At 45.8% G+C, this 5077-nt stretch overlaps 1 pseudogene; it reads left to right on the top strand.

The window, feature by feature from the left end:
- Positions 1 to 741: 741 nt before the first annotated feature.
- Positions 742 to 3658, top strand: LOC138278043 (uncharacterized; annotated as a pseudogene).
- Positions 3659 to 5077: the final 1419 nt, after the last annotated feature.

Below are 5077 nucleotides of genomic sequence, written 5' to 3'. Positions count from 1 at the left end.
GACTTTGTAAATGTAAAGTATATGTGGTGAGATACAACTTAGAATGTGCACTGAGATGTTCAAGAAAATCAGCATGGCACTCTAAATTCCTCAAGGAACTGGAACACATCTCTTCAAGCAACACATGATCACATGGTAATCACCTGGATTCTGTCCCATTAATAAAGAGTTCCTAGTATCACCCCTTACCCCTCTATCTCCTTTTCACCTGCAGCTCAACAACTCCTGGCTTCTCTTCACTCTCTGTAAGCCTTACCTCAGCATCCCTCCTCTCAACACTGTGAAACTGCCTCTCGATACTACCTCCCCACCCCTTCCATTCTTCTTCTGCATTATTGCCTGTTGTAATGTACTCATTGAGTACAGCTTTGTCGATTGATGCAGGTTTTGTAAGTACATGCATACATGCCCACACTTCCAATGTGTTTCTACAAAACTTTGAAGCCTGAAAAGGCCTAGTATTCCAATGATTATTACCTTTACTCCAGAACAAGGAGCAGTAGCTCTGATCATTGGTTATTACCTATGGATGTTCATAGACTTAAGGATATGCATTGACCCAAAAATTGTCAAACTCGGCTGTGGCCAGTCCCAAGCCCAGCTATATAATAAGGAGGGTAATGCATGGGACTAGTTACCCCACCATGTAAAACAAAAAATCCTACGTAGAGAACAGCAGCAAAAAGACCAAAGGGCAACCAGGCCTTGAGGAGAGAGGAATCTCCTTCACAGAGAGTTATGATGCCTTGTGAAGACAGCCAGAGATCCCTGGAAGTCACAAAGCTGACCCACCTGCTTTTGACGGAGACCATCACCATAGGGACATGGAATGTGAGGACCATGTGTAAACCAGGCAAGACAGCCCAAGAGGCAGTGGAGATGAAAAATACAACCTTGCCCTGCTTGGGATCAGAGAGACCAAATGGACCCAGTCCAGAAAGAAAAGACTGTCTCCAGGAGGAATGCTCCTGTATACTGGTCATGAGGAACTGAAAGCCCCACAGTAAGGGAGTAGCGCTGATGATAGCGTCTACAGCCAACAGAGCTCTGATTGGATGGGAAGCCCACTGTCCCAGAATCATCATAGCAACGTTCCATACAAAGAAAAGGAGGATCAACATGAAGTGCTAGGCATCTACAAATGACAGCAAAGAAGAGGAAGAGAATAGTTTTACAACAGACTCCAGTCGTTCCTGGAGAAATGCCTTGAGAGAGACATCACCGTACTGATGGGGGACCTCAATGGCAAGTTTGGAAACGACAACACTGGGTATGAAGAAGTCCTGGGAAGCCATGGTTTTGGGCACATGAACAAGAATGGTGAAAGTCTCTCAGATCTCTGTGCCCTGAACAGTCTGGTGATAGGCGATAGCGTTTTTCCACACAACTGAATACACAAGGCAATGTGGGTGTCAACAGACCTTTTAACAGAGAATCAGATTAATCATGTCTGCATTGCCAAGAAGTTCCGGGGGACCTTGCAGGATGTGAGAATGATGAGAGGTGTAGACATGGCATCCAACCATCACCTTGTCATTGCCAGGCTAAAGCTAAAGCTGAAGAAAGCATGGATGGAACTGACAATCCAATGTAGCGATATAACACAACCCTCCTCAAAGATGTCAGAAACCTCTGTCACCCTCATTAACACGTTTCAAGTCCTAGAGGACAACAGAGACTGTGTAAAAAGTCAATGGGAGAAGATCAAAGAAACAGTGACATCAACCTGCCAGGGGGTGCTGGGTCCCAAGAAAAACCAGCATATAGAATGAATCGCCACCGAGACTCTATGCAAAATCAAAGGGAGAAAGGAAAAGAAAACTGCTGTCAACACAGGCCAATCAAGAGCAGAAAAAGTGAAATGTGAATACACCAAAACTAACAAGGAAGCGTGCTGAAGCTTAAGAGCAGACAAGTGAAGTTTCATGGATGATTTTGCCATAGCAGCCCAGGAAACTTGAAAGAACTCTACAATATAACAAGCAAACTCTCCAGCAGATACAGCAAGTGAGAAATACCTGTTAAAAACAATGCTAGGAAGGCAATCGTGGGTAACAAAAACCAACAATGAAAACGAATAAAGCACTTTGAAGAACTGCTGAACCTGTCCATGCCGGAGTCTCCACCAGACTTACAGCCAGCTGACAAGGACTTGTCAATGGACGGCAGCAGTTAACCAAGGAAGACATACAGCAAGTCATCAAACAGCTGAGAAATGGGAAGGCAGCAGGACTGCACAACATTCCTGCAGAGACACTGAAGGCATACAGCGAAATATCAGTAGACACGCTCTACCCCATGGTTGGAAGACTCTGGGAAAAGGAAAAAATGCCATCAAACTTGATGGAGGGATATCTCATCAAGATCCACAAGAATGGTAACCTGAGTAACTGTGAAAACTACAGAGGGATGATTCTTCTATCAACCCCAAGCAAAGTGTTTAACAGAGGCATCCTAAACAGAATGAAAGAGCAAGTTGATACAGTTGTGAGACCAACAAGCTGGCTTCTGCAAAGATAGATCCTGCACAAACCACATTGAGACACTGTGCCCCATCATTGAGCAGTTGATGGAATTTAACTCCTCCCTCAATGTTAACTTTCTCGCCTATGAGAAGACATTCAACAGCATGGACAGAGAGACCCATTGGAAACTCCTCCACCACGATGGTGTGCCAGATAAACTTGTAAGAGTCATCATGGACTCTTATGAGGGAATGTCATAAAAGATAGTCCACACAGGGCAACTCAATGAAGCCTTCCAAGTGAGGACCAGAGTCCCCCAGGATTGTTTGCTCCCACCTTTTTTCTTCCTTTTCGTCATAGACTGGATCATGAAGACATCCGCAGCAAGAAGAAGAAATGGGACCCAAACAGCACCTTCGATGCAGCTTGATGACCTGGGTTTTGCAGATAACCTAGTCCGACTCTCCCATACCCATCTGCAAGTGCAAGACAAAACTGAAAATGTGGCAGCCACATCAGCACAACTTGGCCCCAATGTCCCCATGGGAAAAAACAATATTCTGAAGGACAACATAGCCAGCACAACTGCATTCATTTTTGCAGGCAATACACTGGAAGAGGTTGAGGCCTTCACATACACGGGCAGTGTCATAGATAAGCAGGACAGCACAAATGACAAAGTCAAGGCGACAATTGGCAAAGCAAGTTCTGCCTTCAATCAGCTAAAGAGGATCTGAAGCTCCGAGGACCTAACGCTGGAAACCAAGATCAGGCTTTTTAACACCAACATAAAATCAGTCCTTCTATATAGGGCAGAAACTTAGAGGACAAAAGTGACTACCACCTTCTTCAACACCTGTCTGAGGAAAATCTTCCAAATCTGCTAGCCAAACACCAGCAGCAACAACGACCAATGGCAGCAGACTTTCCAACTCTCTGCTCATGAAGAAATCCTGAAAAGACACTTGCGCTGGATACGTCACATCCTCCACAAGCCCCCTTCAAACACCACCAGGCAAGCCTTGTCACGGAACCCTCAAGGGAAAAGAAAAAGAGGAAGGCCAAGGAACACCTTGTGCCAAGATTCTGAGGCTGACTGCAAGGAGATGGGTTACACCTGGAGTCAAATTGAAAGAAAAGCCTAGGACAGAGGTGGCTGGAAAGTAGTGGTTGATGGCCTAGCAACCCAGTAAGCATAAGTAAAAATTGTCAAACTGTGAAAACAGCATACAAACTGTAAATACGTGTGAGTTTGTCAACTTGCATGTATTTTGGTGAAAGGTTAATCCGTTTTTCTCACCGCTGCTCTGCTTACAGCCATTCTTAACCTGGTGGTAGACAGAGTCGAAAGGCATGAAATTGCTGAATAAAGTGACACGCGCATATCAAACACAATAGCTTCTCCATTTCACCTGAAACAAATCTTTTAAGTAAGTCTTTAAACTCACCATGTGAGAGTGAACGTAATCGTGCTGTGTATACAGTAATTCAGATAACACCTAGGAGACTGACGTTTACATACTTGGCCCTCAGTCTTAGCTCGCTCATGTGATTAATGCAACAGCTTCGACTTCCTTTCCTAGACACAAACAGGCTGTGAAATGTATTACCGCGGGCAGGGCTGCCCCGAAGCCGCAGCCTACAGGTTACTCTTTGTACAGTACCAGCAGGATTAGCGAAGGAGGTAAAACGAGTGTCTTTTAGGCAGGTCATCTACACAATATCTGCGGTTCACCACTTCTTAGCACTGGTTTCGTGGCACCTGAGGGTGAGGCATTTCCGCCATATGTGGCTTCCATTGTAGGCAGTCGAGCTCTCTTCTTATCTAACGTTTCTGGCTGTGTTTGCAACAGGATCATTTCTGAGTGCGCTTTTCGTCTTTTCCTGTTAATCATTTAACTGTTTGTGTTCTTGCCTGAAGTCTAATGTACTGAAAGGGCGCTTTTCTACCAGGGACGCTGTAAAGAACAAGGCATCCTGCGTTAAAAGTGAATACATCCGTTCTAATATGGTGCTTCTAATACACATTCCAGTTAGATCCGGATGGTTGAATAAATCAATGAAGGACAGCAGGGGAGGCTGCCCCGAGTCTGCGACGCCTGCGTTGGGTGGCAGCCCCTGCATAGCCCGGGTGCATCCAGCAGCAGGGCACAGCACAGCCTGGCAGGTCTGTTTGGTTAAAACACAGGAAAGTGAAGATGTCACCTACTGCAGGCCTGCATGAACATTCTCGGACACGCCCATAGTAGGGCCTGGCAGTGCCAGCCATCATGTTTAACACTGAGACAGAGGTAAGGCTAGCATCCTACACGGGATACACTTGTGGTATCGGCGATGACCAGGGAAAAACACAAAACGCCCTTCCAGCCCACTTCTCTCAGGAACACAGAGCAGGGAACATTACCGACCCTTCTAGCCTGTTGTGCAAATGTAGGTGGTGTGCAGTGTGCGCCTACACATATCGGGGAGCCCCTGCCTCATTCCCAAACTATAGGGTACATTGGCCAGCAAAACTGGGCCACATGTGCCTCTTCGGTTGTTTTCCACCAATGTCTAAATACCCCACAGGCTACATAATGGATTTTCCTTCATATTGACCAGACGAGGCACAT

This window comes from Pleurodeles waltl, chromosome 2_2 (assembly GCF_031143425.1).
Source record: "Pleurodeles waltl isolate 20211129_DDA chromosome 2_2, aPleWal1.hap1.20221129, whole genome shotgun sequence".
Classification (NCBI taxonomy): domain Eukaryota; kingdom Metazoa; phylum Chordata; class Amphibia; order Caudata; family Salamandridae; genus Pleurodeles; species Pleurodeles waltl.
The sequence above is the reverse complement of the archived record's forward strand: the minus strand, read 5'-3'. Positions and strand labels throughout refer to the sequence as shown.